The sequence below is a fragment of the Prionailurus bengalensis genome, chromosome E3, assembly GCF_016509475.1.
Source record: "Prionailurus bengalensis isolate Pbe53 chromosome E3, Fcat_Pben_1.1_paternal_pri, whole genome shotgun sequence".
Taxonomy (NCBI): Eukaryota; Metazoa; Chordata; class Mammalia; order Carnivora; family Felidae; genus Prionailurus; species Prionailurus bengalensis.
Window position 1 is genome coordinate 3,064,472 of NC_057357.1, and position 14,318 is coordinate 3,078,789.

General features: G+C 54.7%; 1 protein-coding gene across 3 annotated transcripts in view; it reads right to left on the reverse strand.

The window, feature by feature from the left end:
* Window positions 1-14,318, reverse strand: part of CARD11 (caspase recruitment domain family member 11) — a 143,938-nt gene that overhangs the window by 101,422 nt on the left and 28,198 nt on the right. Inside the window, exon 1 of one of the 3 annotated variants that reach the window (XM_043559581.1) lies at window positions 13,810-13,978. The exons of 1 other annotated variant lie outside the window; for it this stretch is intronic. The gene's annotated coding sequence lies outside the window, so the exon portion shown is untranslated. Of the gene's footprint in view, window positions 1-13,809; window positions 13,979-14,318 lie in introns of those variants that run through there. One more of the 3 variants, XM_043559577.1, reaches the window with a different exon arrangement.

A 14,318-nucleotide genomic window follows, 5' to 3' on the forward strand; every position in this document is an offset into this window, starting at 1 on the left:
ACCCGAGAAGGCAGAAAACGAAGGGAGAAAGAGGACAGCCTGGTATTTTTGGGCTGAAGCAGATAGATGTAAGGACAGTGAGTGCAGATGCAGAGCCAGGGTAGGAGGCCACTCGATTCCTGAGAAACTCCCGGCAGTGCTGCAGATCCCAGGGGGAAAAGACCCGCCCATGGCAGGAAGTTTAAAGGGATTTCACACCATTCACAAAAATAGCGTCCATATGCTGAAATGTATAGTATTTTTGTTAATACTCCTTATTATATGATATGTTAGTATTCTTCAGCATATGCGTATGTATACAATTCGCTTGAATTTTTAGAAGAAATTAAATTTATAATTAAAGAATGTTTAGAGACTCGGAGAAAGCTGAAACCCAGTGCCTAATGGTCGAAGAGCCATCAAAAATAGCCCCGAGAAGAGATGCACCTCATACAGCAGAAGGTGGACAGCAGGGCAGGGCTAAAACCAGGAGGAACCGCTGAACATGTGGAAAGGGCTCCCTTCCCAGCCCAGCAGGAGAGGGAACAGTTACTCTTCGGGAAACAGGGCCCCGGGGAGGACTGAGTGATTAAAATGTCAAAGGAGTGGGGAGGGTGGGGGCTGGGGGCCACGGTTTTTATGACAAGCCACGATGAAATGTTTGACATTGGAACCGATGTATATATTTCTTAAAGATAAAAATTAAGGAAAAAAAGGTGACAGTAACCACCCCAAAATTAAGTCCCTTCTGAGCTTGGTCCTTGGGATGGTTTTCTCCACTCGGGTCCAGGGCAGACCAGGAGGCAGGTGCCCCAGGAGCTTCCCCTGTGGCAAATCTCATCCCCTCAGTGAGCCCTGTCCCGGCATCGGTGGGGCCAGGACCCCAGGAGGATATGTTTTTGGTCTGGGGACCAGAGGGTGCTCCTGTAATGACTTCGACATTTCTTCCCAACTTAGTCCTCGCTTTCATTTTCCCCCCAAACTGGATAATCTATCATGTCCTCTGCCTTGCTTCAGGCTATGCTATTTATAACAATAGAAACAGCATTTTTGGCTTGTCACCTTTCTCCAAAGGAACTCAAATTGCCTCTAAACCTTTAATGTGCATATAAAGTACTTTCGAATATTGTTACAGTGCAGATTCTAAATTCAGCAGGTCTGGGGCAGGGCCCTGAGAGTCTGCATTTCTAACCAGCTTCCCGGTGAAGCTGAGGCTACAGGCCCAGGGACCACATCCTGAGTAGCAAGGGGAATGTGGGGCAGCTTGAAGGGTCATGGAAACGTTCTCTATCTCCAGTAGGGTTGTGATGACACAGGGATCCACCTCTGTGAAAACACAATGGACTGTGGAGTTAAAATGGGTGCACTGCATCGTATCTCGAGTGTCCTTCAATACGGTTTATTTTAAAGGAAAAAATTCAGGGGTGCCTGGGTGGCTCAGGCGGTCGAGTGTCTGACTCTTGAGTCCGGCCCAGGAGACAGTCTCATGGTTTCTGAGATCGAGCCATGTGCTATTAGCGTGGAGCCTGCTTGGGATTCTCTCTCTGCCTCTCTCTGCCCCTCCCCCTCCTCAAAATACGTAAATAAACCTTAACAAAAAAGAAAATAAAGAAACGAAAAAAATTCATTCTAGAGGGCTTTGTAGATCTAAATGTGAAAGATGGAACGATAAAGCTTTTAGAAGAAAACGTAAATCTTGGGGTAGACAAATCTTTCTGGAATAGAGTTCAAAAAATGATTCACCCGGGGCGCCTGGGTGGCTCAGTCGGTTGAGCGTCCGACTTCGGCTCAGGTCATGATCTCGCGGTCTGTGAGTTCGAGCCCTGCGTCGGGCTCTGTGCTGACAGCTCAGAGCCTGAAGCCTGCTTTGGATTCTGTCTCCCTCTCTCTCTGCCCCTCCCCCACTTATGCTGTCTCTCTCTCACTCTGTCAAAAATAAATAAAACATTAAAAAAAATGATTAACTGTAAGAAGTATGGTTACAGACCACATGATTTGACTATGTTAAAATTAAAAACTCCTATTCATCAGCAGACCCTACCAAGAAGGTTTTGAAAAAGCAAGCCATAAACTGAAGAAAGGTATCAGTCGTACATATATTTGACAAAGGACTCCTACCTATCATATATAAAGAACAACTACAATTCAATAAGAAACTGACAACCTAATAGAATGACAGGCCAAACACTTGACGAGGCACCAAGGACAATATCCAAAATGGCCAATAAGCACACAAAAAAGGTACTCAACTTAATTAGTCATAAGTGAAATGCAAATTAAAAACCACAAAATTTTTTGTTTTGGCCATACAGCCACGCGAATGGCTAAAACAAAAAGACAGAAGACAGCACATGTAGGCCAAGATGTGGGGCAGCTGGGGCTCACGTCTGTCACTGACGGGGGTGTAGTCTGGAGCAACACTCTTGGAGAATGATCTCCTAGAGCTGACTGTTGGCATACTCTGATTCAGCAGATCCACTCTTGAGTGTCTCCAAAGAGAGGCGTGTATCTCCAAAAGAGAGACGTTAAGGACGGTCCCAGCAGCCTTATTACAATGGCACAAAGTTGGAAACAACCCAAAAGAGCCGTCACTGATAATACAGATAAAACGTGCAATGTTCATAAAACGGACTGCTACGGGCAAACAGGTATCGCTCCGGGCAAGCCGAGGACACAGCTCGGGTGGCCAGACAGGACACACAGCACTCGGATCAACAACCAATATTGTTTCAGTACCTCGATGTCCATGCAAGTATTCGGGACATACCTATACTAAAACTTGTTATTATACTGAAAGTCATTATTATTATTTGTTTTTAAAAATTTTTTTAACGTTTATTTATTATTGAGAGACAAAGAGACACAGAGTGTGGGTAGGGGAGGGGCCGAGAGAGAGGGAGACACAGAATCTGAAACAGGCTCCAGGCTCCGAGCTGTCAGCACAGAGCCCGAGGCGGGGCTCAAACTCACGAATCACGAGATCATGACCTGAGCTGAAGTCGGACACTTAACCGACTGAGCCACCCAGGTGCCCCTTATTATTATTAATTACACTATTATTTTTTCACCAGTCCTGTTTTGCTTCCTGATCTGGGTACTGGTGACGGGGACGTGTGCACTTTGTCTAACCTCCCGGTGCTGTGCGATCGGGGTCTGGACACATCTCCTGTATGACTGTCATACCTGAGTGTGACGCTTATTTGAAATAACAAAACCAATCCCGGCCTGTGTCCCATTTGAGGGGGGCCCTGCCTCTTGCCTCGAGTCTCCCATCGGGTCTCCTCGCTGCCACTCGTGACCTTTCAGACCCCACCGGCACCCTAGCTCGCGGCTCCCGCTCGGAAGACCCCAGCAGCCCGCCCTCACCCACAGGACGGCCTCCGCCTCCTTGGCACCTTACCCAGGGCTCTTGGCGGCCTCTCCTCCCTCTGCCCCGACGCCCCCCGTCTTTTTGTGTGACCTGCCACTAACCGCACCTCCGTGGCTTTGCGTAGGCTGGTTCTCTGCTTAGAAGGCCCTCCCCACCTCTGTGCCGGCAAAAACTTTGTTATTCTGCCAGAGTCGTTCAGGCGGCTCCGGGAAGCCTTCCCGACTCCCTCAGCCAGACCCGGGGGCTCCGTCTTCACTGCGTGTGCACACGTCCATCTCCTCACCACACTACCTGCTCGCAGGGGCCGGGACTCCGGCTGTTTCATCCTTTTGTCCCCAGCACCTAGCAGGGTGCCCGTGGATGGGGCCCGCTGGGCACAGGTGAGGAATGGACAGGTGGATGATGGGGCTTGACATACGGGCATCGGGCAAAGGCATACACTGTTGTCGCTAAATTTGAGATCCGGCAGGGATTCCTCTGACCCTGCTCTGGGTCCCCCTGCCGATGAGCAGCGCCCGCCTGCCTCATGAGCGGGACTTGTCCCTTACTGTGGGTCCCCTGAGCGACCTGCTTGCTGCGGGCGCTCCCTCGACGGCATCTCATCTGATTTCCTGTCGGGAGGACGCCGTTATCCTCATTTTACAGATGAGGGGAGGTGCAGACACGTTCGGCGACTCGTCCAAGGTCGCGTGGCTGCTGGTGGGGTGGGAGGGGGGGTTGTGGAGCTGACACTCACTACCCAGTTTCTTCTGCGAATAACAAGCAGGTGTTGAATCACGAAACTGTCCCTCGGAACAGGAAAGGCAAGGGGGGAAGTGTGGGCACCCGCTCCGCCCCGGCAGCGGTCTGACTCAGGCAATCCTTCTGGCCTCTCTCAAATCGGTCTCCGTGGGTAGCCACCCCCCCCTCCTGCGGACCGGCGTGTCGGGAAGGGGCATCACCCCAAACCCCTAAACGCGGCGCTCGCCTCTGTCCAGAGACTTTCAAGTCCTGCCCGAGATTTCCAGGTTTTCAACAAAACAAAAATCTGATTCACTGTTTCCAGGCCTACACGAAACACAAGTCCTTTATTTTTCTGCCACTAACCAAAAGAAAAAAAAAAAAAAAGACCCTTTATGTCTTAGAAAAGTTTTCAATGCTCCTTTCACACCACACCAAACATTGTTCATGACAAAGGCCGGAGAATGAAGCCAGAAGGAAATGAATCGCATTACAATGAAACACACCCACTAATAAATAGCAGCCTGGCCAATGAATCTGACTCAGAACATACCACTGGCAAGAAGAAATGCCCCAAAGCTTCACTTAAACCAAATAATATAAGAACGGATGGGTCCCCTGGGTTGGAGGGAGAAGGTAATGCATCCAGGAGGCTGCAAACAGGGACTCTGGGATTTTTGCAGAAAACACAGGGCATTAACAACGTTCAAGGTGAAAGAAGGGAGACATGTAGGTTTGGGCACAAGGGTGTTTTCATCAGGTGACAAAAGAGACAGATCCGGGTCTTTCCACTGGGTCCCCACAACCCGCAGGGCAGTGCCCACTCCAGAAATTCACCACAGCCACACCCGGGAGCGAGACCAGCCACTCCCAACCCGCCCAACTGGAGAATGAAGCCCAGAGATCTGAGCGATAAGCGTGAACACCGAAGGGAGACAAAAGTCTGCTCCGGGGAGGTTTCTGTTCCACACCTGTTGTGCCGAGGCATCACCCAGCGGCCGGGGACCAGCACAAGAGGCGCACCCCCGAGCGCCCGCAAGGCCCCGGAGGAAGCCGCCTGCCCGGGGGTTTGCAGATCGACACAGAAGATCACGCCCCACACCCAGCATCTCATGGCCACCCCCTTCCTCATCGTCACGAGGGGAACCCGGCCGGCGCTGTCCTGCCAGAGCGGGGGCGCAACGAGAGCCTGGCCCGATGAGAAGGCCGGGAGGAAGGCCCGGTCAACACGGATGCAGGGCGAGAGAGGTCAATTAGCGACAATATAAGCTCACGTCCATGTAACGTTTTGCTGTTTTCAAAGCGATTGTTCACCCGCTATCCGCTCAGCGCAAGTCCGTGCGGTAGGGAGGAGGGATTACTTATCTCCATCTTGCTTGTGAAGAAACAAAACCTTGGGGCCGTGAAGTGGTTTGCTCAAGGTCACCGAGCAATCAGGAGCTTTAAGGCTCTGACGGTTCCTGGTCATGACACACAAGGGCACAGATGATTCACCGGGGGCACCCAGACCTCAATTTCAGTTTTACACCCGCAGCAGACATGGGCAGTCGATCACAGAGCTCCGTCCTTCTTACACAAGCCATGACGAGCCGCCTGGCACCAACCGGCCCTCCAGATGGAACCCACGCGCCGGCCCAAGGCCCGTCTGATTAAGTGCTTCACGCAGGAGGACACTGAGCCCACAGGGGAGAAGGCACTTGGCCAAGACTGCCCAGTGGGTTCGTGGCCCAGGCCCCAAGTCACCTCCTTCTGAGGCCCGCGGTGTCTCCAGCACACCACACGATGCCCCACCCGCCGGGAGAGCAAGTCCCCACCAAAAGACGCACCAACAAGGCACCGGAATGGCGTTCTCCATGACCTAGCCGGCGCAGCTGGGATTTCTGCACTGGGCAGGCGGACACACTCCTGTTTCTAAGAGGGGAAGCCAGGCCTCTTAGGGGTGTTGAAGCCTCCGCACCCGGCAGGGTCGGGGAAACCAGAAGTTTGATTCTGGACCTACTCCAGGCCCAGGGAGACAAGTCGAGACTCTTTGGCTGTCAGCGTCTAGAGTCCAGAAGGGGGTCTGAGCGAGTCTCTACTTGGCAGCCGTGAGCCGGAGAGTGCTTCGGAAGGAAGCCATGAGGCTGGATGAGACCCCCCTGGGAAGGAAAGCACCGGAAGAAGAGGCCCCAGGCACTTTGGGAGGTTACAGAGGAATCAGAAAAGATATATCAGAAGAAATGGTCAGTGAGGAAGGACAAAAACCAAGAGAGCAAACCAACCCGTGTTGTGAGGAGGGGTGGACTGTCATGTGCGGCCAGGTCAGATCCTGGAAGGACTAAGAATGGACCCCTGGACTTAGCCACTTGGGGCCCCAGGTGACCTTGATAAGAGCCATTTATTTAATTAAAAAAAATTTTTTTTAATGTTTATTTATTTTTGAGACAGAGAGAGACAGACCATGAACAGGGGAGGGGCAGAGAGAGAGGGAGACACAGAATCTGAAGCAGGCTCCAGGCTCTGAGCTGTCAGCACAGAGCCCGACGTGGGGCTCGAACTCACGGACCGTGAGATCATGACCTGAGCCAAAGTTGGACACTTAACTGACTGAGCCACCCAGGCGCCCCGATAAGAGCCGTTTAAATAGTGGTGCCTGGGTGGCTCAACCGGTTGGGCGTCTGACTTCAGCTCAGGTCATGCTCTCACAGTCCATGAGTTTGAGCCCCGCATTGGGCTCTGTGCTGACAGCTCGGAGCCTGGAGCCTGATTTCGACTCTGTGTCTCCCTCTCTCTCTGCCCCTCCCCTGCTCATGTTCTGTCTCTCTCAAAAATAAACATATATATATATATATATATATATATATATATATATATATATATATATATATATATAAAAGAGCTATTTAAATAGAGTGCTGGGGCCCAAAGCCTGGCTGAAGCAGGTCCCAGACACAGCGCAGGGGAGGAGTTGGGGACAGTGTAGACAATGTTTTCAAAGAGACCTGCTCTGAAGGTGATGAACTGAATTGCGTCCCCCCAAATTCATACATTGGAGCCCTAACCCCAGTACCTGTAGTGAGTGATCAAGCCTTTAAAGAGGTGGTGAAGCTCAGATGAAGCAGTTAGGGGCGGGACCCTCATCCAATATGACCCGTGTCCTCGTTAAGTGGAGGAAACTGGACACTGAGAGAGACAGGGTCAAATGCACATGGAGGGAAAGGCCACGCCAGGTCACAACAAGAAGGCGGCCATCTAGGGGCACCTGGGGGGCTCAGTCGGTTAAGCATCCGACTTTGGCTCGAGTCACAATCTCACGGGTCATGAGTTTGAGCCCCGTGTCAGGCTCTATGCCAACAGCCCGGAGCCTGGAGCCTGCTTCCGATTCTGTGTCTCCCTCTCTGCCCCTGCTCCCCACTTGTGTGCTCTCTCTCTAAAATAAAAATAAATTAAAACCAAAACAAAAGTTTTAATTAGTTAAGAAAGACAGAGCACTAGGTAAAAACCATGAACAATGACAACATTAAGGGACAGGAGACTGGTCCACTCCACGTGAACGGTCCTGTACTCTGCCCTAGGCGGGCGGTCTCCTGAACTTGGGACATTTAGAGAGAAAAGCGCCCTTTCCTTCCTAGGCCGCTTTCTTCCGACACCTGAAACGTCCCCGAATGCAACCAGAATCTCCCCTAAGGGCCGGGGGAGACGGGATTTGCAGAGACAGAGAACGCCCCCCACCCCGGAACGTCCCCAGGAATGGGGATCTCTGCACACCTCTTTGCGAACAAGGATGACCACAGGCCACGGCACCCCAGGCGCGATGGAGGTTGACAAGTCGGGTTTGGAAAAGCATCTGAGAATTGGAGACTAGAGCCTGGCCCAGAAGTGTGAGGTGTCATTACTATTCAACCGAGCGTTTCCTGCTGCGCTGACACTCAAATCCCTTTTATTTATTTATTTTTAAATAAAGGCCATTTCTTCTTAGGAAACTTCAATGAATCACATAATCCTCACTCAGACAAGGAAGGACGCACTAATGTTAGTAAGACACAGTTTCCCTTCGTTCCGATGTTCATCCCCTGAAATAACGATTTACGAAAGCTCAGCAATGCTGACACGGGGCTTCTGTTCACCTTCGGATTAAAAAAAAAAAAAATGGGTCATCACCACCAAGACTTCCACAAAAGTGTTCACAGCAGCTTTATCATAACAGCCCCGGAGCGCAAACACACAGATGTGTACCAGCGGTGGGACCAGCGGCTTGAGAAACCACGGACGTCCACGCAGGGGCACCCAACTCGGCAGCGAGCGGGAGACGAAGGTCCACGATGCTGACGGTCGGGTCTCAGCAGGGTCACACTTGCCGCGTGATTCCATTACGTGACGTTCAGGGACAGGCAAAGCGGGCGGGGGGTTGGCGACAGGGAAGGGGCCTGTGTCCCTGCCCCCCTGTCCTGGGGGGGCCCTGGACAGGACCCCTGTGTCTGTGTGGGTGCTTGGCTACGAGGGCAGATGGAAAAACTCATGAGCTGTGCACTTGGGATTTGGGAAGTGACACCCCGTGATTTCTCTTACTGGGACACAGCTGAAATCGGAAGGCGGGGCGAGAGGCAGGAGGTTGGGACCGAGAGAAACTAGGATGGGGCCCAAAGCACGGGCTGGGGACGGCCCTGGACACTCTGTGTCACCTTACTCTTCAGTGTTGTTTTCTTGATCGTAAAGACAGCACGTGCTCTTGGTAAAAACAAAACAGCTCCACAAAACCAAAAGAGAGGGATGCAAAATACAAAATATGAAATACATACCTCTCCCGCCTAGGTCCCTAAAAAGAGACCTTCTTATGTGTGCTAGGTTTTGTTTTTGTTTTTTGTTTTTTGTTTCCAGAAACTTCCCAGATGTCTGCTAGAGATCCCCCTGGTCCAATTAATGGCCTCACAGAATGCCACCGTACGGATGGACCTCACTCTTGGGGCGCATTTGTGAGGCCTCAAACTTTTTCTTGGGTAAGCAATGCTTCGGTGAATTTTGGTGTGCAGAAAAAGTCTATCTGTGAGATAATTTCTTGGAAGTGGGATTCCTAGACCGGAGGCTTTATTCGCTTCATCTGCTGGTGAATATTGTCAAAGCCACCGTGCATGAGCGTCTGCTGCCCCTCAACCTTTTGACCTTGGCCAGTGCAATCGGTAGAAACGGGAGTGCCCCTGCTGCGTTACTGTGTTATTTTGCACACGTTTCATTAGCGATGAGGCCCGGGGCCGGCTGTGTTCATATTCCGTTTGCTCGTGTCTTCAAGAATTTTCCTCTCGGGTCAAGGTCCCCAATTCCGGGGTTGGCAAATGATGGTCAAGGGCCAAGCCCGCGCTGCCCGTTTTGCACCACGGGCCCACTCTGGCCACACTCACCTGTGGGGACACCTGCTTTCACACTGCAAAGAACAGAGCCGAGTGGTCTCCACAGCGACCGTCTGGCTCGAAAAGCCTAAAATATTTACTGTCTGGACCTTTACAGAAAAAGCTTGCCGATTCCTGCCTCTCATTGATTTTTTTGTAAATTAGGAGATAGCTCTGTGCCTATATATTGCTTCGTATTTAACTCCTCACTTCTGTTCTGCCTCCTGCCCCCACCCCCCTCACAAATAACCAAGTCAGAAGCAGGGCTTTAAAAGCAGAAGCTGTCAGATTACTTCCTTTGGAAACATTTTGGTCTACATTAAAGTAGGGGTGGTATTTTTTTTTAAATGTTTATATATTTTTGAGAGAGAGAGAGACAGAGCGTGAGCAGGGGAGGAGCGGAGAGAAAGGGAGACACAGAGTCCAAAGCAGGCTCCAGGCTCTGAGCTGTCAGCACAGAGCCCGACGGGAACCATGAGATCGAGCCGAAGTCAGATGCTTAACCGACTGAGCCCGCCAGGTGCCCCGGGGGGGGGGGGGGTGTGTGTTTATATCCATTTTACACACGCGCAGTTGAGCTTAAGAGAGGTGATGACTTCCATGAGGTCACACAGCCAGCGTGCTGGAGAGCCAGCATGGATGACGCCCTGTCTGCCTGGCTCCGAGACCACAGATCCTGCCACTAAAGGACGCTGCCTCCTCATGGACGGTGCCAGCCCCAGGGGGTGGCAGTGACTGCAGAAAAGCAGGGTCTACGTGGGACAGAGCGGGGGGCGGGGACTCTTGTCATGGCCACACGTGTGTCTGAGGCCTGCCCATTCCTGAGTGGGAGCGGGACAGGCGGGAAGCCTACACCCTAGAAACAGAAACCCCACGGGCAGGAGGGAGCCCTCCTTCGGGGTATGGAGTTTGCACACCACTCCCTCCGGCTCAGCCACTAGCAAGGAGAGTCACCCACCGAGGAATGACCCCCCTGCCCTGAGCTGTGTGGGGGGCTTTGACGGACGTGCCTGAGTGAGCTTGACCACGGGGCTGGCGCAGGACGGGAGGGCGCAAGCCCGGGGAGGGGGGAACAGTATACCCCTCGGCAGTCCCGTTACCCATGGGCACTGGACACCCTAACACAAACGTGACAGGGGCCATCATCATCTCAGAGCCCTGAACCGATCACAACCCAAACAGTCAGCCCATTAGAACCGCTGACCCGCAGCACAGGAGGGGCTCGCAGACAGGTCGGGGGACCATGCAGGGGCGTGTTTCTCCCGCGCAGCGTGGCCCCGCTCGGGGCTGGCATCTGGGAATCGGCCGCTTTCAACTGTCCTTAGAAGACAAGTGTTTCTAAGCGGCTTCCTCAAAAGTTGTCTTTTCCTTTTCTTTCTGATCCTGTATTTAAATCAATCTGAATATTTTCTCGGCCGATCAGGTAACGCGGCACCATCCACGCAACCGCCAGGAAGGTGGGGTTTGCGGGGAAGGAAACCGGGTGACGGGGCCCACCCAGCCGGGCTGTGTGGGAAAGCTGGGGTTCCAGCCCCCAGCCCGGACCTCGACGTGCCACCTCACCTCCCCCGATGCCAGGAATGCCAGCGAAGGTTGTCATCTGTCACATTTTGTGTTCTCCATTTTATGCTTGGTGTAACCCACAATCCTGAAAATCATCCGCACTGACGTCCGGATTTCACGGAGGAGAAACGGCTCTCACAGAGCTGCCATGACGGGCTGTCCAAGGTCAGAGGCTGAGCGCAGAGGAGCAGGCGCGTCTGGGCACACGGCAGGATGCGCCCTCCCACCGGCCCGGCCGGCCTCGGACCCGACAGGTGGAACACAGACCTCCGACTGCCTTCGGGCCTCGATCGGACCTTGTAAAAATGTTCACGGATCAGGTGGCACCAAAAGACCAGCAGGCCACACTTGCGTCGGGCTGGGCGTCTGGGGCTCCCGGCCCACGTGGGAGTTGTGACCCCGGTCCCCGTCACCAGGGAGCCCTGGCTCTGAGGCTGAGCGCGGAGCCAAGGCGAGCCCCAGCGGAAGGCGGCCTGAAGACTGCCTCGCGGAGCTCCGCGGACCGTCCTTCCAGTGTGGCCTTCCTCGCACGACGGGCAGAGAGCGGCTGCCTTCACCGTCCACCGGCCCCCACCCCCCATCTACCCAGACACACGGCCCTTCCGTCCTGGGAAGCCAGCCCACTCTCGCCAGGGCGTAGAAACACGACGAAGGAAAGTGAGGAAGGCATCGGGACGGGGCCCTGCCCGCACCGTCTCAGCCCGGAACCTTCCACCAATCCCCGCAGCCTCTGAGAGCCACCAGGTGCCAGCCTCGCCTCCCACGGCCACACACCCGCAATTCTGTAACATCTCAGAGTCTCAGTATACTCTGGCCACGATGTACCCAGACGGCACAGCACAGACTACCTAGGGCAAGGACATCTGGGCGTCCCGTCCCTTCTGTGGGTCCCCCACAGTGCCCAGGGCAGCGTCACCTAGACAATGCCCACAGGCTGATTCAAATCGTCCTTTGAAGAACTATGAGGTTCACGAGTCATTTTAGAAGATCACATACACGAGTGGATAAACAAAACCGGGTTCATCTACACAGTGGACTACCACTCAGCCTTAAAAAGGAAGGAAATTCAGACACGCGCTACAACACAGATGAGCCTTGAGGACACGATGCTCGTTGCAAGAAGCCAGTCACGAAAAGACAAGCGCTGTGGCTCCCCTTGTATGACGTTCCTGCAGGAGTCAGACCCACAGACACAGAGAGCGGGGTGGATGCCAGGAACGGGCGGGGGTGGGGCAGTGGTTCGTGTTTAGTGGGGACAGAGTCTCAGACTGGGACGATGAAGAAGGTCCGGACGTGGGTGCACGGCAGCGTGAATGTCCTTAATACCAGCGAACTGCGGACCTAACAGGGGTGGCAAAGGTACGTTCTATGCTACGCGTGCTTTACCACGATTAAGAAAAACATCGCATAAAGGATCATTCGTGCGCTGACTCCAGACCGCGTGCACTGGTGGGGCTACCCGCCTTCCATTTGGATACTGGTGCGATTAAAACCACACAGGTCCAAACCCTTCAGCTGGAGTGTGGGCCAGGCTGAGGGCCAGGCTCCCTGTGGCCTCAGATCCCCTCTGACTCTGGGCAGAAGCATCATGTTTTACAGCTTCCTCGGGGGTGGAGAGAGGTGGACATTCAGGGGACGGACAGAGGCGGAGAGTTTTAGCTTCAATTCTAGCCCCCGCATTAATGCACAGCCCTGAGGATCTCCGGGGCACAGGACACACGGAATAGGTACTCTATAACTGTCAAGCGACGGACCGACGGGTCTTTCCCTTTCTGGAAGGTTGAGGACCTTATACCTTCAAGAGAAGTTGTAAATGTCAAGAGAACTTTTTTGAACTACAAATCAAGGGCTTTGAGGGCAGTCCGGGCACAGAGGTCAGTTTGGTCCAAGACCAGGATTAAGCAAAGGGCCCTGTGCTGACACTCTCCTGAGCTGGTGCCCGGAAGCTCACAATGTCACAAACCGGAGCTCAGGCAGGGAGTGTGAGGCTCCTACAGCCTTAGGGTCTCCCTGGGGCCCATCCCACTGTGCCCCAGGGCTCAGCAGAGCTTGGGGTGGGGGTGGGGGCTTCCAGCCTAACCCTGTGGGGGCGGTCCGTGCCCCGAGGTCACTGGGACCTCCTCCTGGCTGTGCGGGGAGCCGGGGGCCCCTCCTGCCCCCCTCCGTAGACTCCCCATGGGAGAGGCTGTCCCTCCCCTCCGCCGCCTGGGGCCCCACCTTCTCGGGAGCCTCTGAGTCAGGCTTCGCTGTGGTCTGGAAACTTCCTGTCCTTTCAGGTGTTAGAAAAGGTTCTCTTCCTCTGTGTGGGGCAGGTGCACTCAGGAGCGCCCTGCCAGGCCAGTGCTACAGGGGCGTGGGGGCCCTGCCAGGCGGAGACACCGAAGGGAGACAGACTGTCCCGGAGAGGCACGGAGGGGACACAGGGAGGCGGAAAGTGGAAGAAATCAGACTTGGATGGGAAGGGGGAGGGCAGGAAGGGGGGGACCGGGAAAGTGAGGTCGAAAAAGAAGGGAGGGGGAGAGAGGGATGCTGGACCAGCTCCCAGGGGCCAGGAGGGCGAGGACGGGTGAGCCCAGACCCCTCACATCGCCCCCACCCCGCATGTGCTCTCCCCCAGCCGCACCCCCCTCAACGACTGCGCCCCCCCCAACCTACCCCCGCGGCCCTGCTGCGTCATCGTCCCCCTACCCCACGCCGTCCCCACCCCCGCATGTGTGCTCTCCTCCAGACGCACCCCTCCCCTCCCCCGACGGCGTCCCCCCACAGCGGCATCCCCACAATGCGCCCCCCACCCCCGCGTCCGCTGGTGCCTACCTGGGGGGCTCATGCTCTGCCAGCCGCCGCCGGCCGCCTCCTCCGCGCAGGCCGCCGGCTTCCCCCTGGGCCCGGGCCCTGCCCGGCCGTCCCGTCCGAGGGGCACCGCCCGCCCAGGGGTTGCAGGGCCGGGAGGGGGCTGTGCGCCGCCCAGGCCTGAGTCTGGAGGCCAGAGGAGGTGAAAGAAAGAAAAAAGGAGAGAAAGTGTGTCATAGGCTGGCAGGGGGAGGGAAATGCAAAACCCGACAGGAAATGAGACTAAAAAATGCAAAAGGTTAGAAAGAGATAAGGAAGAGGGGGCGGGGCGGGGCTTGGGTCCTCAGGCGGGGAGGGGAGGGGAGGCTGAGGGGCCCCCTCCCGGGTGGGGGAGCCCCAGCGCCTGCCGCACCCCCAGTCCACCACCCCAGCCCTGGGAGGCTGCAAGGAACGGTTGTCACCTTGGGCGGGACGCCCCCTCCTCCCGCCCTGGGTGGAGGGCTTAAGCAGCTGCCCCTCAGAAGCAACTTGTC